Consider the following 8,737-nt stretch of genomic DNA (forward strand, 5'->3'; position numbering starts at 1 on the left):
GGCGGACGGGTGCCACGTGGCGGCTCGCCACTGGCTCGGAGCGGCGGCGTGGATGTCCGGCGGGCGCTGGACGCGTCCGCCCGCGGAGAGGGGATTTTAGGGTTACGGGAGACTGCGAATGTTATTTCGGGATGCCCACATATTTATAGGTAGAGGGAGGTAGGAGGCTCCAAATGAGGTGCGGTTTTCGCCCACATGATCGTGATCGAACGACCTAGAGCATGGAAGGGAGTTTGGTGGGTTTTGGGCTGGTTTTTGAGGGGGGGTTTGCTGGACACTCAAATGGACATTGCGGATGCCCGGTTAACCGTTGGAGTACCAAACGACCTCCAAATGGAACGAAACTTGACCGGTGGTCTCCGAGTGGTATATTAAGGCCACTTGACAAGCCTCGGTCCATTCCGAGAAAGTTTGTCACCCGCACACGAAAGAAAACAAGAGGGGTGCACTGGAGGAGATAGGAGCGCCGGATTGCAAAACGGACAACGGGGAAAATGCTCGGATGCATGAGACGAACACGTATGCAAATGCAATGCACATGATGACATGATATGAAATGCATGACATGAACAAAATACAAAATGAAAAACAAAACCCGACCACGGAGGGAATATCATATCACATAGCCGAAAATGGCAAGAGTCAGAGTTACAAATATGGAAAGTTACATCCAGGGTGTTACAACACTCCACCACTACGAGAGGATCTCGTCCCGAGATCTAGGACTGAAAGAACTCCGGATATTCGGAACGGAGATGGTCCTCGTGTTCCCAGGTGGCTTCCCGGTCGGAATGGTGCGACCACTTCACTTTCAGGAATTTGATTGACTTGTTGCGAGTCTTGCGCTCAGTTTCTTCAAGAATAGCAATGGGGTGCTCATGATAAGACAAATCTTCTTGGAGGTCAATCTCTTCGAAGTTGATAGTGCCCTTAGGCGTCTTGAAGCACTTGCGGAGCTGTGACACGTGGAACACATCGTGCACGTTCGCGAAGTTGGAAGGAAGCTCAAGTTGATAGGCGAGGTCGCCTCTTTTTCCAATGATCTTGAAAGGACCCACGTATCTAGGGGCAAGCTTCCCTTTGATACCGAAGCGACGAGTGCCTTTCATTGGAGAGACGCGGAGGTAGACATGGTCTCCGATCTCGAAAGCCAAATCACGGTGCTTACTATCATAGTAACTCTTCTGGCGCGATTGCGCGGCTTTGAGATTATCACGGATGACTTTACACATTTCTTCAGCTTCAGTGATTAAGTCATTTCCAAGAAGTTGGCGTTCACCAGTCTCTGACCAATTGAGAGGAGTACGGCAATTTCTGCCATAGAGAATCTCGAATGGGGCCTTGCCCGAACTCGCTTGGAAGCTGTTGTTGTAGGAGAATTCAGCATATGGAAGACAATCTTCCCATTTCATGCCAAAGGAAATGACACAAGCCCTGAGCATATCTTCAAGAATTTGATTGACTCGCTCGACTTGGCCACTAGTTTGAGGATGGAAAGTTGTGCTGAAGCGAATGTTTGTGCCCATGGCCTTCTAGAAGGAGTCCCAGAACTTAGAGGTGAAGATGCTTCCATGATCTGAAGAAATCAATTGTGGAATGCCGTGCAAAGAGACAATTCTGGAGGTGTAGAGCTCTACCAGCTGAGCTGCTGTGATGGATTCTTTGATTGGAAGGAAATGAGCCACTTTAGAGAGCTTGTCAATGACAACAAAGATAGCATCATTTCCGCGCTTGGACTTTGGAAAACCAGTCACGAAGTCCATTTCGATATGATCAAACTTCCATTCTGGGATAGCAAGAGGTTGAAGGAGACCAGCTGGTCGTTGGTGTTCTGCTTTCACTCTTCGACAGACATCACATTCATTCACGAATTGAGCGATTTCTCGCTTCATTCGAGTCCACCAATACGACTGCTTGAGGTCATGGTACATCTTCATACTTCCAGGATGAATGGAAAGGAGAGAATTGTGCGCCTCATTCATTATGACTTTCCTTAGATCACCTTTAGGAACCACAATCTGGTCCTCGAAGAATAAAGTGTCTCTGTCATCAATGCGATAGCACTTGTATTTGGAAAGACCCTTGTCGATACCACGTTTCACCTTCTTCACCATGGCATCAAGGAGTTGTGCCTCACGAATTTGATCTTCCAAAGTAGGAGAGACTATGAGGTTGGCAAGAAAGCCTTGAGGAACAACTTGGAGATTCAGCTTGCGGAAAGCTTCACAAAGATCCGGTTGGAAAGGCTTGAGAATTAAGCTGTTGCAATAAGCCTTCCTGCTTAAAGCATCTGCAATGACATTGGCCTTGCCTGGAGTATATTCGATACTCGGATTGTACTCTTGAATCATTTCGACCCATCGAGTCTGCCTGAGGTTGAGGTTGGGCTGAGTGAAGATATACTTGAGACTCTTGTGATCGGTGAAAATGTCCACTTGTCTTCCCAACAAGAGATGTCTCCACGTTATTAATGCATGGACAACTGCCGCCAACTCAAGATCGTGAGTGGGGTAGTTCTTCTCGTTGGGCTTCAACTGACGAGAGGTATAGGCCACAACTTTCTTCTCTTCATTAACACAGCACCGAGACCTTGGAGAGAAGCATCACAGAAAACTTCAAATGGCTTGGATTCATCAGGAGGAGTTAAGACAGGAGCTGTTACTAGTTTCTCTTTGAGAGTGTTGAAAGCAACGTCACACTCAGGAGACCAGACATACTTCACATGCTTCTGGAGGAGGTTGGAAAGAGGCTTTGCAATCTTAGAGAAATTCTCAACGAATCTTTGGCAATAGCTTGCAAGACCAAGAAAACTGCGGAGCTGCTTGACATTCTGAGGGGGTTCCCAATTCACAATTGTGGACACCTTCTCGGGGTTAACAGCGATGCCCTTGGCAGAGATGATGTGACCAAGGAAAAGAACTTCATCGAGCCAAAACTCACACTTTGAGAACTTCGCATAGAATTGATACTCTCTGAGCTTGTCGAGCACCAATCGCAAATGTTTGGCCTGATCATGCTTATTCTTGGAGAAGACCAAGATATCATCGAGATACACCAGAACGAATTCATTGGTATAGGGGTTGAAGATGAAATTCATCATCCGAGAGAACACTGGAGGAGCATTGACAAGACCGAAAGACACGACAGTATATTCATAAGAACCAAAGCTTGTTCTGAATGCTGTCTTGGGAATATCTTCTTCACGAATGCGAATCTGATGATAACCCATACGAAGATCAAGCTTCGAGAATACTTTAGCACCTTTGAGTTGCTCAAATAGCTCATTGATGTTGGGAAGTGGGTACTTGTTCTTGATTGTCTTCTTGTTCAATGGACGGTAGTCGACACAAAGTCAGTCCATGCCATCCTTCTTCTTGACAAAAAGAACACCACAACCCCATGGAGAAGAACTCGGTCTGATCAAACCCAGATGCTCTTGTTCATCGAGCTGTTTCTTCAATTCCTTCAGCTCGTTGGGTCCAAGCTTGTATGGACGCTTGCAAACGGGTTCAGTGCCTGGCTCAAGTTCGATAACGAACTCAACTGGCCGATGAGGAGGCATACCCGGAAGCTCTTCTAGAAAGACATCTTGATACTCACAAACGACTGGAATTTGAGAGATGGCATTCAATTCGCCCTTCTCATTGAGAGAAAATAACCGAATGGTTTCATCACGAGCGGCATAAATAATCACATCCTCAGAAGAGTGTGTCAATTGAATTTCCCTGGCTGCACAATCAATTTGAGACTTGTGCTCAGAAAGCCAGTCCATCCCGAGAATAAGATCAATATCCGAGTCACCAAGAACAATTGGAGAAGACATAAATTCATAGTCGCCCATCTTGATAGCGGAATCCCGAACGAATGCTCGAGAAGTATGTTGTCGAGTCGGAGAAACAATAGACAGAGGACTCGGCAATACTTCAGTAACCAGATCACGCATAGCCACAAAAGGTCTAGAAATGAAAGAATGCGATGCACCACTATCGAAAAGGACTTCTGTAGGAATATCATTAACAGGAAGATTACCCATTATCACATCAGTAGATTCCTCCGCTTGAGCTGCATTCATCATGTTCACCTTTGCAGACTTTGGATTATGCTTGACCACTGCATTGCTGGAAGATATGACAGGAGGAGGAGGAGGAAGACGCCTTTGGTTGAAGCACTTGTTAGCATAGTGACCTTTCTGCTGACACTTGTTGCAAGTCACCTCTGAGAGTGGACGGTGATAAGGAGCATTGGACTTTGGAGCTTGATTCTGAGACTTGTTCTGATAGCCAGAGTTGGAAGAGTTGGAAGAACCATGGCCACCTTTGTTCTTCTGCTGGTAAGGCTGACGAAACGGAGGAGGAGGAGGCAACCAGAACTTCTGTTGCTTAGCTGTCACAAGTGAGGAAGAAGAAGACTGAACTGCGTCTCTGACTCTCTTCTTAGAAGCCTCACACTTGAGCTGGGCAGCCTCTTGCTTCAGTGCCATATTGTAGAATTGATGAAACTGAGTAGGCTCAACAAGAACGAGAGCTAACTGTAGATCCTCTTTAAGGCCACCTCTGAAGTGATAAATCATGCTCTTCTCATTAGGAACGTCTTGTTTAGCGAAGCGAGCAAGTTTCTGAAACTGGATGTTGTATTGATACACAGGCATGTTGCCTTGCTTGAGATTGCGGAACTCCTCACGCTTGCTCTCAACAACACTTTGTGGAATGTGGTGCGCTTTGAAGTCCCGACAGAAGTCAGTCCAAGTGATCACACGACCTCCTCTGGAATCTTTGTATTGTTGATACCAATCAGCAGCTTGGTCCTTGAGCTGGAAAGAAGCGAACTTGACATAGTCCTCAGGCCTGACATTGCTACATTCAAAATGCTTGTTGATGTCCACGAGCCAATCATCGGCATCCGTGGCCTCGGCACAGTAGCTGAAAGACTTGGGCTGATTTGCGAGAAACTGGTTGAGTGTAGCAAAGTGAAACTGATTGTTGCCTTGACCTTGATTGCCTTGATTGCCTTGCCCTTGAGTACGTTCTTGCAAGAGTTGCAGAATCATCTGAGCATTGCCGTTGGTGGCTGCCATGATAGCTTGCCATGCCTCCGGAGGTGGAGGTGGTGGCGGAGGGTTCGCTTGACTCCCTTCATTACGATCCGGATTCTGACGCGTTGGCGGAGCCATCCTGAAGAGGGTGACATCCGTTAGCATCTTGATAGACAAATAGATAATTAGAATCAACGGATAGAAATTGCAACATATAGTCTTCACAATAAACATTCGAACGAAGATGAACGAATGAATTCCGTAGTAAATCATCACACTTCCATTAATTGAGAAGCCACTTAGAAAAAGATATGGAATCGACATATGATTTCGAAGCAACTCGAATACCACAATTCAAAACAAAACAAAGTATTGGCTTGCAGAATAAGCCGGAACAAACATATGATAGATATTTCGTCCGAAGTTTTCGTGGTGGGGCCCACACGGGCTCAATCGTACAGCACCATCATGTACAAGGCTGTGCACATGACATAGGAAGCGTCCCCGAGTCGGCATAGCCATGGACTCTTTAAGACACTACGAGACCACTGTAAAATCAACCGTATACAGGCGGACCACTAGACGTCGAACCCCAATCTCATATCATGCGTCTGTCGGAAAGATATCCTAAGGCTACTAGAATTCCCACTTATAAACTCCCGAAACTTTTTGGTTATGCAATCTGGTGTTGGGGATACAGGGGACACAAAATATATCACCCAAACTAGCAATCCCTATATCCAGCTGTATCCATCCGTCAACACATAACCAAGAAACCTTCGGAAATCGTTTACCTCAACCTTCGAAAAACATCTGTTATACAAGTTATGGCAATACTCCCGAACTCCCGCCCCAGTACTGGGTGGCGTCGAGGTGATCTGACCAACAACTGCATAAAAGAGATTTCGATGTCGGCGAAACTCAGGTATTCCAGAACTGCAACGATAAAATTGTGACGACAACACCTCGGAGCTCAATTCCCCGGGACACTGCCACAACCCCTAAATGTCAGGAGGCACCAAGAACAATGTTCTCGTCACAAAACCATAGGAACGATTCCAAGATACCCGCGTGATCCTAAATTTTTTTTTAGTGAAATTTGAGGATAGAATAGTCAAAACTTCTACGTCAGGAGACCTCACCAGAGCGACGAAGGGACTGAGGAGTAAAAAGAATCCTACTCTCCGATAAATATAATCCTGAGACTCAAAACATTTTTATTCTAGACTCAACAACGCCAGCGATTCGATCAAGCAGGGGGGCTCCTAAGTCGGGGATGGCTCTGATTACCAACTTGTAACACCCACGATGCGGCTATATCTCCCACGTGTCGAGGCATGACTTAGAGGCATAACCGCATAGTGGTTTTGTCGCTAGAAGGGTCATCTTCACACAATCCCATGTAATGAACAAGAATGGGATAAAGAGTTGACTTACAATCGCCACTTCACACAATACACGAATATAATTCATACATCATCCAAAATACAATCATAAAGACCGACTACGGTCAAAATCCAGATGAAAATAAGACGACCCCAAATGCTAGATCCCCGATCGTCCCAACTGGGCTCCACTACTGATCATCAGGAAAAGACACATAGTAACGACCACGTTCCTCGTCGAACTCCCACTTGAGATCGACCCCAACATCTACACTGGCATCGTCGGCACCTGCAACTGTTTTGGTAGAACCTGTGAGTCACGAGGACTCAGCAATCTCACACCCGCGAGATCAAGACATTTTTAAGCTTATAGGAAAGGAAGGTGTAATAAGGTGGAGCTGCAGCGGCAATAAGCATATATGGTGGCTAGCATACGTAAGAAAGAGCGAGAAGAGAAGCAATGGAACGGTCGTCTTCTAGCAATGACCAAGAAGTGATCCTGAACCCCTACTTACGTCATACATAACACAGACCGTGTTCACTTCCTGGACTCCGCCGAGAAGAGACCATCACGGCAACACACGCAGTTGATGTATTTTAATTGGGTCAAGTGACAAGTTCTCTACAACCGGACATTAACAAATTCCCATCTGCCTCATAACCGCGGGCACGACTTTCGAAAGATAAATACCCTGCAGGGGTGTCCCAACTTAGCCCATCATAAGCTCTCACGGTCAACGAAGGATAAACCTTCTCCCGGAAAGACCCGATCAGTCTCCGAATCCCGGTTTACAAGACATTTCGATAATGGTAAAACAAGACCAGCAAAGCCGCCCGAATGTGCCGACAAATCCCGATAGGAGCTGCACATATCTCGTTCTCAGGGCACACCGGATGAGCAGTCCATACAACTAAAACCAATCCTCGAGTTTCCCCAAGGTGGCGCTGCAAAGGGCTCTAGTTTGGAGTAACTTGGCAAACCAAGCATGCCACTGGAAATATGAGATGATTTCGGTCGAAATCGATATAAAGATCACTGGAATCGGATGCACGGTTTGCAAATGGCAAGCAAAACAAGAATGATACTAATCTGCGATTAACAGCATGATAGCACTTAAAATGCAACAAGCAACAATGCTACAGCACCCCAACATAGCAACAAAGCACATGGCAGTAATCTACAGGAGATGCTTGACAAAAGATGAACACTGAGCTACAGCTAGTTCACAACATATCAAGCTCAAACAAGCATGGCAAAAGTGCAAAAGATAACAGGATCACAGACTTGGAAAAACTGGACATGGCAGAAAACAGCATCAGGTAGCAAAGTTCAGAGCACGAAATAAACATGCTACAGGAACTTAACATAGCAAAACAAGGCATGACAGTGTTCTACTAAAATCATATGACAAACGTCATTTACTGACCATAAGCCAAAAAGGACCAGAAGATATGATGGCAAGCATGTAAACATAGCAAGTTTCGTTATCAGGTTTCAGACTTGGCAGAAAACAGAGCATGGCAGAAATAATAATATGTTGGCCTCTTTGTGAGCTTGATGCACTCACTACAGAGCAATTCATGACAAGACAAGTATACCTACAGCACGATGGAATGTTTATGAAGATATCCATGGCAAGAACAAGAGCATAGCATGTATGGATCAACTACAATAAGCTTGGCAAAATTGCATATCATGTTAAAAATCTGCCAGAAATATTTTATAGCAAAAGTAGAGCAAGATTGAGTCATGCTATGGCACTCCATAATTGCAAACAAGTGCAGGAATGGATCAATTACAACTATAGATACAAAACATACTTACTGAACATCTCCAAAATATGCATGGATCTCTCTGTAGCATCAAGTTTACATGGACTTAGAGAAATCACTAAGTCCCTGAAATCAGAAATATTACGGGGCCTACTTTGCATGCTTGTGCTAGTCACCACAGGGATCACAAAAATACATGGCATACACCCTTGAAAATATGGCATGGCATACTTCAAAACACATGTAGAGCTCATGCCCATAAGATGCACAGATTTAATGATACAAAAATGACAAATCACCAAGTTCTGCTAAGAACCAGAGGATAACAGCAACTAGCCCTCTTCCAATAGAGATTTGGGCATCAAGAAACCTCTAGTGAACATGATGCAATTGAACAAAATATAGAGCATCACGAGACGAACAATTTGACATATTACACGCGCGAATCGAAGATACATGCAAGAAGTTATGCAACTATGAACAAAGGCATATGCTGTTAAAATTCAATGACTTGGCAAAACGGGGGGGGGAGTCTCGGGTCAACCTC

Source organism: Triticum aestivum, chromosome 4D, assembly GCF_018294505.1.
Source record: "Triticum aestivum cultivar Chinese Spring chromosome 4D, IWGSC CS RefSeq v2.1, whole genome shotgun sequence".
Classification (NCBI taxonomy): domain Eukaryota; kingdom Viridiplantae; phylum Streptophyta; class Magnoliopsida; order Poales; family Poaceae; genus Triticum; species Triticum aestivum.